This window comes from Temnothorax americanus, unplaced genomic scaffold (assembly GCF_048541705.1).
Source record: "Temnothorax americanus isolate GAGA-0224 unplaced genomic scaffold, ASM4854170v1 Scaffold5, whole genome shotgun sequence".
Taxonomy (NCBI): Eukaryota; Metazoa; Arthropoda; class Insecta; order Hymenoptera; family Formicidae; genus Temnothorax; species Temnothorax americanus.
The window spans coordinates 246,456-264,164 of NW_027509657.1; the positions used below are offsets into that span (position 1 = coordinate 246,456).

At 34.0% G+C, this 17,709-nt stretch overlaps 1 protein-coding gene across 3 annotated transcripts in view; it reads left to right on the forward strand.

The window, feature by feature from the left end:
* Window positions 1-17,709, forward strand: part of LOC143904138 (uncharacterized) — a 213,199-nt gene that overhangs the window by 123,447 nt on the left and 72,043 nt on the right. The window lies entirely within an intron of this gene.

Consider the following 17,709-nt stretch of genomic DNA (forward strand, 5'->3'; position numbering starts at 1 on the left):
AAATCCCTGAAAAAAAGGGAGAATGGGATTTTTTGCCGGTCTTGCCTGCCTAGCTGATGCGCTCCTGGCCATCGTTGTCCCTCGGGAATCACTTCCTTCTCGTCTCCTAGCCGCGCTCTGCTTCTGCCGAGTTTAAAATTATTTTTATCCGCGGCAAGGAAGGAAAATATCCGCGGCATTTACAGTGCCTTATACTTCTTCTTTTCTTTCCTTCTCTTTCTTTTTCTTCTTCTTTCTTTTTTTTTACGTCACACACATTTTTCCGGTTGCAATCCAGCGAGAAAGGACTCTCACGACCCTTTTCGTCATTTGTCCTCGACAGATAATTAATTTTTGACTTCAGGAATGCGCCGCGGAGCCCGTCTACTCACTTCCAAGTTTTACCCCATGATGGATTCTTATTTCATTTTCTCTAAATAAAGTCTCGATTCGTGAGAATAGATCTAATATAGAAAAACTAACATAACAATAATAACATAAAAGAACATTTGCAACAAATAAAGAATGACGCGTTACGTTTGAAGATTAAAAAACCGCGTTTCAGTCTTAAAAATATATTAAAAATTCTTAGATAGCATATCTCATTTAACATTAATTTATCGCAATTTCTCACATTTATTATAGTTTAACATATCTATGTGGTTTCTTGCATTTAGCTACATGCGATAAATTAAAAACATATATATTAAAAACATTGCAGTTTCTTTGGATTTCTTATAGAATTTATGTTGATTTTTATCTTTGCTTCAAAGAAGCGATGATACGAAAAGTTGGATCAGTAATCCAGCTTGCTTCTTTTTGTTCGGTTTTTATCTCGTCTGTATATATAGCGTTACGTTTTTCTTACAATTAGTGTCGGATCAGTTCCTTTTCTACTCCGAATCAATCGTCCTGAAATTAAAGATCAAAATCGACCGGGCAAAAAAGTGCCTTTGACGAAATTACACATTTCGACATTAAGACGTTATTGTAATCCAATGAGCTTCTCTTCTAATATTTGTTTAATTTCTATTTTCCCATTCTTCTCTCAGAGACGCTTTTTGCTCTTGGTATTCCACCAACATTCGTTATGCCGTTATCTCATATCTTTTGTAAGCTCCTTCTACAGCGACGATTATATATAATCCCGCTGCCGGCGCGTACGACGCTTCTGGATAAAATTTTTCGATTTTTTCCGTTTTCGTTCTCGCAATAGGATCCATAGCGAACGCTATTAACGTAATTAGTCCCTAAGGAAAGAGAGAGAGAGAGAGAAACAGAGAGAAAAATAAAGAGAGTGAGAGAGAGAGTGTCAAGAAGAGCTCTTTACTTCTCGGCCATTAACAAAGATCCTTATTTCACTCCTACGGTGGCTTCGTTCAAATTTCTTCAACATCTTGGAGCATTTTACGCGAGCCGGCGGTCGTTTTACTTTTTTTTTTTTTTTAAGACTATGACGAAAGTGGAACGACCTCGGAAATATTTCTCTTGCACATTTTTTCCATCATACTACCGGCACGCCTCGACCTCAAGAATAACGAACTCGCTTGGTTGATTAAGTTCCGCCTCATTCTTATTTTCGTCCCGGTATTCACCATACATTCTGCGATTTTTTTCCACATATTTTTTCCAAAGTGCGTCTGATATAATTAATGTAGCGAAAAATGTGGAACTTTGTAGTTCATCTTCATCAATATTTCATCTGATACACAAATACGCGCGTGTGTCAAATATTATACATAAACTGGCGCGTGCACAAATTTTAATTATTGATTCGTAAAGAATGAATCTCTGTGCTATATATACATGTAAAGAAATTAGTGTCAAAAGAAAATAAAAAGAACGACTTTGAATATGTTATTTAAACTCAACTTATTTCTTTATCACTGAATTATTGTTTCTTGTTACGATTCGAGATTGAATTTTTTACTTGAATTGATATTTCAGATAATATCTACAGTGAAGTATCGCGTGTAATCAATTTTTTTAACAAGTTAATTACTCCTTCAAATATTTTTTCCTCTACCACGAATCCCATGAAACATCCATGACCTTTAGTTATCCACCGTCATCATCTTCAAGCTTGGATCCGAAAGATCGTCGAGGGTTTGGCGTGTTTCCCCTAAATTAATTGTTCGCCACCCAGACTAGCGTGGATTAGATGGCACGAGGGTTGAATCGCTGATGGGTTTCTTTAGTATCGAGTGGGTTGAAGGGTACGAGATAAAGGAGCAATAAGGTTACAGACGCAAGCGTGAGAGAGAGAGAGAGAGAGAGAGAGAGAGAGGGTGGAGAGGAGGAGAAAGGAGATAGAGTGATGGAGAGAAGCAATGATTTATATATACGAACGTGCCGGATTTCCGATTAATCGTTATCATTTATCTTTAATGGTATACGATATTTCTCGCAGACACAGTAAATTTAGTAGATCAGATATCACAAAAGCAGAAAATTAACATAAAATTAAAATGTCTCTCGCTTGGTGTTGTTATATTGTAACAATTATAACGGAAGTAATAAATAATGTATAGAATATTTATTATTTGAAATAAATAAAAACTGTGTTGTCAGGGTACCGTCAAGAATTAAATAATTTTACCAGGATAATACTTTCTATGTAGTTTTTTATATTTTTTATATATTCTTCTCATATATATAAAATCTTTTTTAAAACTATATTTACTTATATTATTTATTATCAAAATGTAAAAGTTAAAAAAATACCATTGAGAAATCCGGCGAGCGAAGAGGGAAGATAATCGTTGATGTTTCTTCACAGGGCTCCTAAATAAACTCATGAGGCGCAATAATTCACGATGAATGCAAGGTGCGTCGACAAAGTTTCACGTATGAGTGAATCGTGCGCTGAAACAAAACTTTGAGGGAAGTATTTATCGTTTGTCTCTTCTTCAAGCAGTACTTTTCCTCGACTTCAATCTCTCTGCTCGCGCGCAAACATGCTTTAAACTTTTCTTTTCGAGTTGCATTTCGCTTGTCACAGTTTCCGTGCATGTCCTAGAAACCAACAAGACTGAATTGTCCTTTCTTTCAGTAATTCTATTTTTAATTTTGCAAATAAGAGAAAATTGAAGGATAGTTGTATAATCAAATAAAAATTAAACTAATTTGGTTGAACAGCTTGTCACTTTCGTAAAAATGCTACAATTGAGTGACATTTAAAACTGTAAAAGTATAGAATGGGTGGTACTGAAATATTGTTTCTAAAAAATGAATTTAAAATATTGCCATAGCATATGTTATGATAATTTAATAAAATAATTTAATAAATTTAATAAGAATAAAAGAGGAGAACAATTTGACAATTTAAGAATTATAAAAGAATAAAAGGAAGTTACATTACATACCCACTATTTTCACGATCCATTTAGTTTCAAAACTTCATGATTGCCCACTAATTACGTCAGATAATTATTTTCAAACTGTTGTTTTTTATTCTTTGAACAATAAGAAATTTAATATATGTACAAAATAAAATTTAATATGTACAAATAAAATCTCAGACAACGTGCCAATTTCAATATTTTGAGCAAACTATTAAAAGCTTTTAGTTCCTAAAATTAAAAAGTTATCAACAAGTTAACAAGATTTTCGGGATGTCACTTACATGATTCAAAAGACTCACTTTATTTCAGCTTCATATATATTCACACAGTAAGACGACAGCGGACAAGGCGTCGAGAAAAGACCGTAATTAAGAATGCAAGACGAAATGCACTTTAAAAGTAGAAGGACGCCCTCGAGCTCTCTCTTTCTCTCTTGACCCGAAAACAAATGTCAGTGGCTTTAAAGCGAGCAAATGTCGCTCGCTTCCTACGAGGACTTTGCCCAGGTTGTAACGATCGTTGTCGTCAGAGACAGGCAAGCAGAGAAAAGTTTTGGCCACGTTCCAGCGGTATAAAACCCTGAAACGGACTTACAGGCGCTAACATCTTAGCCCTCCGACATCAGGATTAAGCCCTTTCGAAATGCGCGGAAATTCACTGAAGCTTCCCTTTATTGTTGTCGAGATGTCTTCTCCGATCTGTTCTGATTTTCCACTGTTAAAAATCAACTTCGCAACACTCTTTCCTCCCCTCCCCAGTACAATATTCCTCTTTTTTGTTAATCTATCTGCGCCTTATATTAACGTGACTCTGAACCTTTTTATATAACTTCACTTTCTGAACTATCGATTGATTACTGAGGTGTTAAACAAATCCATCGTTAATTATAATTGTTCTAATTTTTATATTCACGTATCATTAATGCAAAAAATGCTAAAATAATAATCTGAAAAAAAATTTACATTAAAAATTAATATCGCGAAAAGAATATCATGTTTTAACTACGTAATTTATACATTGTAGATTACTTTTATAATTTATTATACTCTATCCATTTTAATTTAATATCTCTTTTTCATATGTATATTGTATTTTACATTTTGACTATACACATACGCAAATAAAATCAAATATTTTATTATTTTTATTGCCCAATTTGTAACTGCTAGAAGCCTTAATTCTAATTCCCAATGTTGCAATTTGCGTGGTCTATTAAAAGAATGGTTCCTCCACTATCTCAACAAAGGTTCTGACTACGTGCAACTATTTTCACCATTTTTCCATCTAAACTACCGTCTGCCATTTTTTTCCGTCCTCATTTTCCCGGCTTGTTCCCAGGGCTTTTTCAGAATTAATCCCTAGGCACCTACTACCTTCTCCTAATTGCTTCCTGCTGGTAATACTTTCATTTCCACGCCTCCGCGCGCCGTTGTAACATGTCTCAATTCCTAAGTGAGTAACCCTCCGGCCACTTGCCTCTTCAACCCTTTTTCTACTCGTTTTGCTTTTTCTCTCAAAGGCTCAGTCAGCTAGAGTGGTTAATCCTTTCCCCCACAATTGTTCATGTATTTAAATATTAAAAAGAAAACTTGAATATCTTCTTTATTACATATCAAATGATATAAAAATCTGTATTTTTAACTCTTTTGTATATTAATATTGAATTTTTTTATTACATAATTATTATTTGGATATAACAATGATAAATACACTGCAACATGCGCTAGAGAATGCGCGTTTAACCTGGTGTCAGATTTGAACTAGCTGTTTTGGAGATTTGAATATATTTGAATACTCAAATTTAGAGCACTGTTCAAAATTAACCTTTAATTCAAATATGCTTTCCTTTTGGCATAAGATAAAGCAGTTGAGCACGGCTCTTGTGCCTTGAATCGTCTCCGTTGTCAGACGATTCCTTTGTGTGACATTATTAATACCACGCTATTAGGGCGAATAAATTTTCCTTATTTTAAAAGTCTGTCACAACCAATTTGCCAACCTTTTTTTTTTTTATTTTTAATCCGAAATTTTAGTTAGTATAATTAAAATAGCAAATGTGTTTAACAAGTGATATATAGGAAAGGAGAAATAATGAAAAATATGAAAATATATAACGAATAATGAAATATAATCGATATACATGCATATGTAATTATGAGTTATTCTTTTTTTTATTTTATTTATTTTATATATATTTTGAAAAAGAAGACTATAATTTTACGAATTTATTACGAATCACTAATTCTAAATATTTTCGTGAAAAGAAATGTATTAAATATTACATAATTTTTGTTAAGTCGAGATATTCAAATTTCATCTCTTCCACATTTTTAACTTAAAGGCAATTAATATGTGGAAAATACTAGATTTAATTTGAAAGACATGTATTTTATTCAATTTGCGTTTTATTAGTAATTTTATATAACTATAAACGTATTTTACTGATATTTTAATTAAAAGTATTAACAATTATAAATAACATATACTATTCGAAATATACGAATAAAAAAATAAGAAAAAAACGAATTTTATTGAAAGTAATATGCATTTTATTATTTTATTGGAAAATATATAAATGTGGTTGATAAATATATTGCCACATATTTGTACATTTTAACAATTTTTTGAAAAATAAAACACTAAACAAATGCGTAATATAGGATATATAAATTTTAAGACTGAAATATATATTTTATTATTAACTTATTTTGACTCTCGAGATACGAATATTTATAAAAAGAACGACCTGCTACATCGTAACACGATGTATTCGTTGAAGAATTTTTTGTATGTTTGCATGATATTGAAAAAGTTGGACATTATTATTACAATACGTTTTTTACATTTCTGTTGAAAGAAATCTCAAATATTAAGATGTATATTCCGCACGACATTTCTACGACAATACTAATTATTAGTTATTTCTGTTTTCTCTTACATATTATAATAATTCGCATTTTTCTATATTTAAATAATTTCAAATTATTTGCTGTCATAATCATATTAATTGATAGTGCATTGATGAATGCACAGTTAATAATTTTCAACGTTGTATTTGCTTTTATTATTGCGTATAATCGACGACCTTACAATTTATTAATTCATTAAACATGTGTGTGTGCATATTAACACGGGTGGGAAAATAATAATAAGCAATTACTTTAGATATTCAAAATTAATGTGTTAACATCTTTTTACTTTTTTTCTCTTTTTTTGCAAAAATAATAGTAAAACAGACTTCATTACATGCACAAGACTTTATAACCACAGTTTTATACACATTTATTTCTTATATTTTCAACTTATTACAATTGAAAAAAAAAAGAATGTTAAATTAATCGATAATATAAGTATTTTTTTTATGCTGAGACTATTTCTGTAGAAAGTTTTTTAATTAATCAGAATAAAAGTGCACGAAGCGAGCACTCGCTAATAACGATTTAAAGTATTGGCGCCGGACAATTAGAAAAAAACTATCACGATATATTGGATTGGTTGATTGCAACGAGAATTTTACCGGAACGGGGAGGAAAGTCACCATCCGCTTAGCAGTAAATTAATAACACTGCAGTAATCGACAGTAATCTAAAGGAAAAGCAAAAAAAACGTGACGAAGAGTCCATTCAGTCAAATGGCTTACATAAATTGTAATAAATCGAGAGGAAAACAATGATAACATTAAGTTAGAAGATTCAGATAATATCTGAGAGAGTTTGCATGAATATAATTTATCATTGTTGCAAAACCGCAAAACGTCACCACAAATAATATTCCACAGAATTTTCAAATATGACAATGTGTGGTAGGTATTTATAATTTATGAGCGAATAATTTGATAATGATGTAACAAAATTCAATCTTATTTTTTTGTGAAATGCGCTATTAAATATGTGTACATACAAATAATGTGTATATCTAAAAGTTTATCTATATAATATATTCTATTTAAACACACACACATAATAAGAAAATAAAAATATAAAGAAAAAATTATAAGTATTAAACAGAAATATAGTTTTAGTTATTAAATATTGTAACATAATAATATTTGTAAATAAAATCTTTTGAGGTTTATTCCAGTTTTACGTACTGCAATATAATCGATCGAAGAAAATTCTTTCCCCTCCCCCTCTCTCTCTCTCTCTCTCTTTCTCTCTCTTTTTCCCTCTCTCTCTCTCTTTCACTCTCTCTCTCTCTCTCTCTCTCTCTCTCTCTCTTTCTCTCTCTCTCTTCAGTGTAAGATAATTCATTCAAGAAGAGAATTTTGAAGATGCAGTTTTAGCTTGCTAGTGGTTCTGGCGTGCAAACGTTGCAAATCGAATTTAAATCTACGAGGTGCAAATGCCCGCCAAGGAACAAGCAAGAAGAGGTGGAAAAACCGAAGTGTATATAGTTACTACATTTAGGATAATTAAACGTTCTAAGCTAATTTTACGCAACGGCGATGAATTAACGAGGTGCCGCCGGTTTCTTCGAAAACAATAAGGAGCGCTCGATCCAAACCAAATTAAGTGGAAGTAATTCTCTGATTGTTGGGCTAGCATTTGCACCAAAGATGGGACAATGACAGCAGGATTATACGAAACCAGAGACTAAATTCAAAAAGAAAAACGCGTACCTCCGGTTCTCTCGTAGCCGTTTCTCAGGACAGAACGCGCAATTTAATTTAATTAAACTCCGACTTGACAAAAAGTTCCGGACGAAACTTAAGTGAGGCTTTTCATACCGTGAAATGTGTCGTGCTCCAGAATTTTACCTTCTGAGCAACACAAGAACTAGCAGGGGAGTTGTGCAGATATGAAGACAAGGCAAAAAAGAGAGACACAGACACAAAAAGAGAGAGAAAGAGAGAGAGAGAGAGAGGGGGGGGGATAGAGAGAAAAAGCTGCATACGTTGCATTTTTGCCGATCTTAACTCTTGCAGCTCTGGATTTTAGCTTTTTAATCATATTTTGCGTGCAGAGTAAAGCAATAACGTTTTTCAATATTTCCAGTGAAGTCAGTACTTGCGAAAAAGCATACACAACTCAGACACTGGCAGAATATTTCTTTCAGCCACAGGGCATTTAAGACGTTTAAAGTCGACTTTCTTGTTTAGCAGAAAAATGAAGAAAGATTATTATTGTTTGCTGAAATCTTTTAATTTTCTGCATTGAATATCTTAACGCATTGAGAGAGAAGCTTCCGAATACAACTTTTTTTTTAACATAAATTACCAATTACCAAGATTTTATGGTCTGTTCCTTTGTGTTAATAAAAAAATTTACAATAATATTAGATATAAAACACACATATTTCTCACGGCTTGTTTCCATCGGTAGAATACTTCTTGATTTCTAATGACGTATCTTACTTGTACGGCAATTTGGCACGGAGGGAGGCTTCAACGAACTCGCTTGATCGGTGCAGAAAATAGAGAGCCGAGGAACACACGTATATATGCGCCGAAAACGGGTGAGAGCGAAAGAGGGAGGAGCGAGCCAAGTTGCGGGAATGGAGGCGCAGTTAGTTAGCTAGTTAGTATTTACTGCGGATATATTAGAGACACATGCCTAACAAAGCGTGCATCAGCTCAGTGGCAACGAATCTGCGGAGTTTCGCGTCTCTCGTTCTCAACCGTCGCGAACTGCACCTTTTGCGAAATACAGCGTGTCTAACAGCGCGCCGAGTACATTGAGATGAACGTGTTCCGCGAATTAAGGCCTGGACAACACGAATCGACGGAAGACGTAAGACGTAAATCGTAAGGAAATCCACTAATCAGAGTCGACTATTCCCCTCTTCTTCCCTCTTAAAGAGGGAAATAGTCGACTCTGATTGGTGGATTTCCTTACAATTTACGTCTTACGTCTTCCGTCGATTCGTGTGTGAAGGCCTTTACGATGGAAATTGACACTGGTTAATTGGCATAATTATGCCTTATTGTCGCCGACACCGAGGCGATACTTGATATTCATGCTGCTATTTAGCGGAGCATTTAGCGATGAATGTAGCACTCTGATCCTATATGCTTTATCCGATATTATTTCTTTATATATACGCGGTGACGTATCTCTAATTTGACATAAGCAGTTATTGTATACATATCGCGGTATCTTGTTCCCTGAACGGTGCAACAAACGTTCCGTGATTGTTGCAAATTGAGTTTCGTAATTGGCATGATTACATGTCATTCCCATCGAATTCGAGACGACGCTTGGTGTATTCATGTTGATATTCACAGTGCTGTATTTGTATACCTACAGACGTCGATTAATTAACATCGGTGTTTAATCAGACTCAAAACACGAGAAGAGAATAAATCCGTGATTCTAGTGAAAATTGGTATAATTAACGCGTCGATATAATATTTGATATTTGCATAAGTATATCTAACATATATAAAATTTTATTGTGCAATGTACAAACGCGATAAACTGAAATGAAATATTCTGTCTCTGATGGCATCTATAGAATTGAAGAAAGCTTAATATTCCTCCGACAGAAGTGTAATGCATTCGAACTATTGAGCAGATAGTGCATCCGTGCTTGCGCATGCACGCCGTATATATTCAGGAAACGTCCTGCGATATTTCGAAAACCGTTTAAAGCGCTACGTGACACACGATGAAATATCACGGATGGTTATCTCTTCCCTATACGGAATGCGTTGCATAAGGCGCTGACTTTCCATCGCGACAACTCATCGAAATTATTTTTATTCGTTCGCCGAATTACAATGCACTCAACAAGCGAGATTTTATTAAAAATAAGAAACATGCTTTTGAAATAAATATAATTGGATACAGTTATGCAATAAGAAACCAATTATTTTCGTGATTTTTAGTTCTCTATTGCAAAGTGATCAGAAAATAAACAGGAGATTTTCTGAAAATGCATATAATACAATAATACATGGAATGATATTTGAAAAGGATTATAGTTTGATCATTATATTTAAGATTACTTTTACGTTGGTGTAGAATTTTATTTCTAATGTTTCGCGAAATTTGCTTTAGCAGAAAAGGTTTTGAAGTGTGTTCCGCATTGCAGAACTGCGTCAAATTTAGAAAGATGTAATTTTTATTTTTTAAAATTATTTTTAAATTAATTTTATATTATTTTTAATATTTTTAATTGTTTTTTTTTCTCTATCTGCACAATGTTTTTTTCAATTATGACAAACACATTCGTTGAATTATAAATTCTGATATCTTTAAATAAACATATTTGTAGAGATCCAGGGGAACACACACATACTATTTTATACAGCAAATCAAAACGCGGTAATCTAAGAGTTAGTATGAAAACTGAATTGTATTCCGGTGAACGGGGCTGAGCGAATTTATGCGCGATGCGGTACGTGTACCGACTGTCCGCAGAGTACGGTATTATTCCTGGAGGACTCGTAAGGGAGCTGATGGCGTTCGCCACGGGCTATTGTTCGTGGGTGGACGAGAGGAGCTATTAGACGCCTAGTTTAGTGGTTACTGGCCCCCGGTTGCGCTTCTACTATCTCGCTCGACCTCCACCTTACGCCCGTTTCTGATACCACCCCAACGAACCCCTCGGAGACGGCGGCGGTTTGCTCGGGGAATTGGAAGACTCATGGCTACTGGCACGTATATTCTTGCTCGTTGGCGATGACCGAGTTGGTTGCTGCGCCAGGTCACTAGGAAGGTCGTGAATAAAATCTTAGCTCGCGTATCTCGTGTGGTATTAAGGTTCTTAAGATAGGACGGCTCTCTAGTGCATTATCCACAAAATTATTCATGTCGATAATTCTTGATTACTTCAATCCACGCTGTTGACCTAAAACACATACTTCCGGACCCAAAGACAGTTTAGCAAATAATTTGCTTTTTGTAGCTCTGAAAATTAAAAATTTTACGAATGCCAAAGAATATGGTCTATTTAAAGATTTTTATTATAATTTTTTAACTTATCAAACATATCAATAAAAATATAATTTTTATAACAAAGTCAAGATAACGAAAATTTCTACTTCTATTTGACAATATTAAGTGAACAATGAAAATCTATTACCAAATTTTGATTTTTTATTCTATTTTCTCATTTTTTAAATCTTATTTTATTTTTATTAATCTTTTGATATTGCAGAGAATTTTATGTCTCTTGATCACAATGTAATATTATAATATACTATCGATATCTCTCGGATAATGATCGCTTATTCACTCTCATCCGAAATATTATATGTATAGAATGAGTGGCGGTAGTTGTGGGAGTTTGTAAACCCGGCAGGAGTTCTGGCTGGTTGGTCGTTGCTCGTTTGCGGCGACATCTCGACCAGAAGACAACGGGGACCAGTAACCTCTTGAATAAAATCTTAGGATATACATATATACTACGTGCATCCCCGAGGTATTAACTTCGCTCTTACCCCTCTCTGGAACCTTAAGATCGAGAATATCGCTATGCACATATTAATCTCCGCGGCGATAACCCGATAGATAACTACGTGAATTCACCGATATCCTCTCCTGAAGACTTGATCTTCATAATAAATCGTACTTCAGCTAATATATCTCCACTTCTGTAAGATTTAATATACATATATCAATACATATATTTTATATACGAGAGAAAGAAAAAAGAAGTATATAAAGAAATATATATTCTTTATTAATTATCATCAGATTATATTTTATTTAGAATATTTTGTAATTAACATTTTAATATTGTTTAATCTAAATTTTAATTATTCTCCAACATTAAATAGCTCAGAATTTAATTACATCTTAATGATAAAATGTCTATCATATTCCTAAATAAATGGACTGTTATATTTTCTAATGGAAAAATTATTACATAACTGTAACAAATATTTTTCACATATTTCATAATACATTCCATACTAATTGTAAGATCAACAATCAAAAGTACATGAAAAACACCGATGTTTATCTCCGATATACTTATCTGGACAATTAAGAACTATTACACGTTTGAAGAGAATGAGAGCAGTAAACCTTTTTCGATAAGATGTATATTATACCTGCTCGAAGGCAATCAAGAATGAACAAATTGAGGACTAGGTGGTCACAAATCGTTAACTGCGATAATTAATTTCAATAAAATATTTCTTCGCCAGTGATAGAATAATAAAACATGAAATTTTGTCGGCCTAACTGGCAATAAATTTAATGTATTACAACGACGTTTCGACCCGTGCTTTGGGTCTTTATCAAGTTAAGTTATAAGCAATGCTGGAATAACACAATTTGTTCGTATTACACAACAATAAATATACATTGGTAGAAGTAACAATGCAAAACTTACATAAATTGGGCGTCAAGTTTTAAATCTAACTGTCATCGTTAAAATATGTGGTCCGAAATACAACGAACATTAGAGACATGACCGCGCCATGCAGAGCCCGGAAAGCGACTGGCATATACACAATAAACAAACGCAAACTGCCATATGAATTGTATAGATGGCAAATCTAAAGCGAAGATATAATTCGGTCATAGACTAATGGTAGATTTTCCGTATTTTTTTGCAAGTTAATAGCATCAGTATGTTTTTTGATAAACAACATTTCCGCAATTTCACGTTTTTTCAGGTTTGCTTCATTATGTAAAATTTTAACATCTTGCCATTTAAAGTTGTGGTCGAAATCTAATCTGTGCTTGCTGACAACTGAGTGCTGGTTGAAACGCTTGTTAACCCTCAATTACCTCATCTAAGTCTGAAAGACCCTGCACATTGTTAAAACGTGGAGGGTCTTTAAAACGTTCATAAAACCTTTGTATCTTTTTTTAGTCAGTACTGCAATGCGTCAACTTGAAAAAAAGCAATCTTTTTCGTTTTTTCAGAAAAACACGTCTCCCTTTTTTTTAAATAACATTTACATTTTTTAACTTAAGAATAATCTAACTTGCACAGTCTTGTAGATCTTTAAAAGACGCATTGATTAAAAAAAAAAGACTTTAAGTTGATGCACTTGTCTTAAAGATACAAGCTAGAGAAAACGACAGGGGTCTCTCAGACCCTGGTGAGGTAATATCGGGGTGTAAAAACGTAAGGTAACTAAGGGTTAATGTCAGCGCAGTGTTCTTTAACACGGGTCTCCAGGTGTCTTTTGGTCTGACCTATATAACAAGCGTTACAATCAGAACACTCGAGTTTATAAACCACGCCCGTGCATTTCTTATTCTCTAAGTCTGTCCTTCCCTTTTTTAATTATCGTGTCTAATTTTTTAGGTACGGTGTATAAGGTGTTAACGCCGTAATGCGATAATTAACTTTAAGAACGAGTATTAGTGGAAAGAGAGAGAGAGGGGGGGGAGAGGGAGAGAGGGATAAAGACTCGGTACAAGAGAAGAATGAGACGGATCGTCACGGGAGCAATTCTCGCTTCCAACAATTACTCGACCGTGTTCGCGCCGATGGCTTCTTGCCGAATTAAACACTCGCTCGGTCATTTCTTTTTCCGTCTCATCCCCAGATTAAATGACCGGGCTGTTCTCCTGGAATCAACCTCGTAACACAAATCCTCCGTTAGAATCTCCCGAATTGTGACGTCTTCTTCGACAATTTCAATTTTATATTTGACGTATACAAAAAAAAATTGAATTACTTATTTTAGAAAGGGTTTTATACTAAATATAGATCTTCTTGTTTCAGAAAATGTTTTATTCTAACATGTGCTTCATAGTATAGGCCTTTACATACATGTAGGTACAAGTACACACACACACACACACACACACACACACACACACTATAGCATTGTATCTTGTCTTGATTAAAGAAAAGCCTCATTTCTGGAATTGTCCTTGTATAAAGTAAAACTGCTATTTAGTAAATTAATCTTTTTTATCGTTCAGACATTAACGTTATTCAGAAAAGAAATAAGTTAAAGCGACAACCTAATCATAACGAAACGACCACTAAAGTTCAATGAAATCTCGGATACAATTGCGACGGCACTTTCTTTTTACGTAACGTCGTTCTTTTACGAGCTATCTCACCTGTCGAATTAAACGAGCGACTGGCACAGAGTGGCACTTCCAATCGTACATTGCCGTCACCCTTAACGCTCTCGAGTACTTCTGCTGGCGTGCGCCACCACTCCGCAAATGAGAACACGTGCTTCTTTGCGGAACAAAACGGCCCGAGGCACTTTCGTGTCAAGACGACAACTTCGATGTATTAATCCTGGTATCGAATAACGCTTACTCTCTATTGATTCTAAAACGTGTGTTTTTTTAAATTTTCTTAATTACATAGCTTTAAAAACTGCACACCCTACAAAACTGTATATTTTTTGCAATAATATTTTATCTGATTCCATAAAAGTGTTATACGAGTAAAAAGAAAATAAAAAAGGTATATTATTACATTTGTTGCGAAAATTAATACTTTGAATTTGAATTATAAAAGTTTAATTGTAATTTCAATTCTCAAACAGAAATTAATAAGCTACTTGTGAATAATTTGTAATGTAGTTTTGAATATTATTATACATTACAATATTTTTTCCTATGACCATAATTATACTAATGTCCACAGTTTCGATTATCATAAAAGCTACTCGGTTTATCGACTCGACAGTGTAATTATGGTATTAGAATTAATCGTGCGACATGATGACTAACGTTGAATGCGCGATACGGTTAGTAATTACAGTTAGTCGCTAAAACGTGCACAGTTTCAAATTAGACACATTTGCAGATAAGCACTAATTAGGCTAATGAACAATGCTTGGCTAAATAGCGGAAGATAAAACATTCTTGTTTTAGAAAATATTGCTTATACATAATAAAATTTTGCGTGAAATCTTCAATAATTTCATAAATTAAGTTTTTAAAATGTTATTATATATTTTAGGCCATTTATGGTATTTATATAGTAAGATGAATTCTATTAAAATATATAAAATTATTTTGAAAAAAAGAAACCAATATATCTGTAAGATTTTTCATATAATTTAATATTGTGACCGATCGATTTTCTATAGTTTTCAAATGTACATAATCAAATTATAACCGGAGATCTAAATTCTCAAAACGTCACGCGTTTCATTAAATCAGAAACTGTTTCCTTAGTCGGCCCTAAGATCTATTTTTTTAATTTTGGAGCTACAAATTCAATTTCTCTCCTACGTGTACTGGTCCATCCTACGCTCGTTGAAGCGAAGAGCTATTCGACAGACTTTGTCCATGATTCATAGATACTCGGTGCATGGGTCGACTGTTTTAGCTTACTGCCAGTGCCGCACGTTTGAACAAAAGAGAGAGACCAAGAGAAGACAGGTGGAATACTCTCTCTATATATTCGAGCCACTCATTAATCTTTTCCTCATCTGATTCCTCGCACATTTTTTGTTAAAAATTCAAATAACGAAACATATCGCGATTCAATCGATCGATCATCCATATTTTTTTTCAAAAGTCCAAAGCTTTTCTGCTCGTTAGATTTTTTCTTCAAATAGAAAATTTCTATTTAACAGATTAACTGTAATGTTTAACAAAAGAATTTTCCAAACTATAATATAACTTATTTACTTAATTAATAGTTAATTGACAGATTTACGTATTCTGATGCCATTTATGATTATCTTGATTTTTTTAATGTTATATATATGCAATGTCGACTACAATAAATTGCAAATTTTTCAATTATATGAAACCTATTATTTATGTCTACTAAGTACTATGCGGTTAAGTATTATAAGCAATATTTTCCAATAATTATATTTACTGAGAAATATTACTAGCTGCACAATACAAGGTACTAATACTACTACTTGGAATTCAACAGTTACGTTACGTAACTTTTATCAGAGAAAGAGAGAGAGAGAGAACAGGCAATATGATTTCGTCGCTTTGCTTTCTGCGATATTTTCCTGTCTTAAAGACGAGTCTATAAATATATCCAACTTTCTTCCCGACGATTCACAAACGCGGAAGCCGCAAAGCGCAAACGCGCACAGTAAACGGAATCATGTCAGTACGTTGATTATTTCATCCAACAGCAACAACGTATCATCTGTATATATAAAAGTCAAAATTTTATTGCATTCTTCAAAATTCTATTTGAGGCAACCAGCGAGATACAATCTTGCCTTGATTTATCATGCCGCGAATATCGCGTGTAATACAGAGACGGCGAGAGAACAGTTGGAAAAGCATGAGCAATTTCTACCTGCCAAGCCGTAACTAAATGGATATGATATTATGGTGACGTAATTCTATTTTTGTAAATTTTATCAAAAATCTAGAAAGTTGCCTGAAACTGCCACGAACTTTAGAAGAGAGAGAGTGCTGGAATATATTATATATATCAAATAATATTTTACATCAAACGAGATAATTAAAATAGCCAGATAAATGAAACAATCAAATAATAAATTTTCAGTACCTAATATTACAATTATAATATAATAATAACCGATAATTTTGTAAGTATACAGGATAGAATAAGCTTTCAATATTAAATTAGTACATTTCATAACGTTTATACGTATATTCTTTCTGAGGAAAGTTTCGGTGTAAATGTTCTTTGTGTCATCAATATTTTTCTGGTTGTTTAATACATCAATGTATTTGTTGTAAATTCATAAATAACGAAACACAAATTAAGCACAGAAAGAACTGCCACGCATGGCCGGGCGCGTTAAAATTTGCAATATAATATTACTGTTTCATCATGATACCACGTCATATATGTATAATTAAAACACGCCTCGGAGTTGCAACCGCATAATTGCAACGTCATAGCAACCGTTGCATTATGATTCATGCAGAGAGCGAGGGACTATACACACGCGGGTCTCTCTCTCTCTCTCTCTCTCTCTCTCTCTCTTCTCTTCTCTCGTTAGTTACCGCGAAAGAAATTAGTACTTTCTGCGAGACGTAATTCTCACCGTGCGACTTGCCACATAGCGAAATAAGTATAACATCACGAAGAATATGCAAAATAGGAAGAAGAACGGCGGTGGATAAAGAGGACAAGGAGAGGGAGGAATAGAAGCACTCCGACCTACTCGGCAGTCTTTCCCATTTTCCGAGAGTCAAAAGAGTAGGCCTTATAGGATAGAGACGAAAAGAGCGGGTAGTCAGAGTCAGGTCGGGGTGTTAATTACATCAGTGTGTGCTGGCACGTTGCCCACCCTCGGCTCTTGTTGCCTAAGGAATGCAGTTGGAGAACACATAGAGAGAAGAGGATAACATACGAGCACATGGATAAGCAGAAGGTCGGAACGACGCGAAAGGTTGGAAGAAGGAGAGAACGAAGAAGATCAACATATTAGTGAATTGAAAGAGTGAGATAGCGAAGAGAGGTAACAGAATAAAGAGAGGAAGAGAACACTAACACATTGAGAAGTGAGAAGCGGCAAGCTCTAAAGCGAGACGACAAGGTGTAAGGTAGCAAG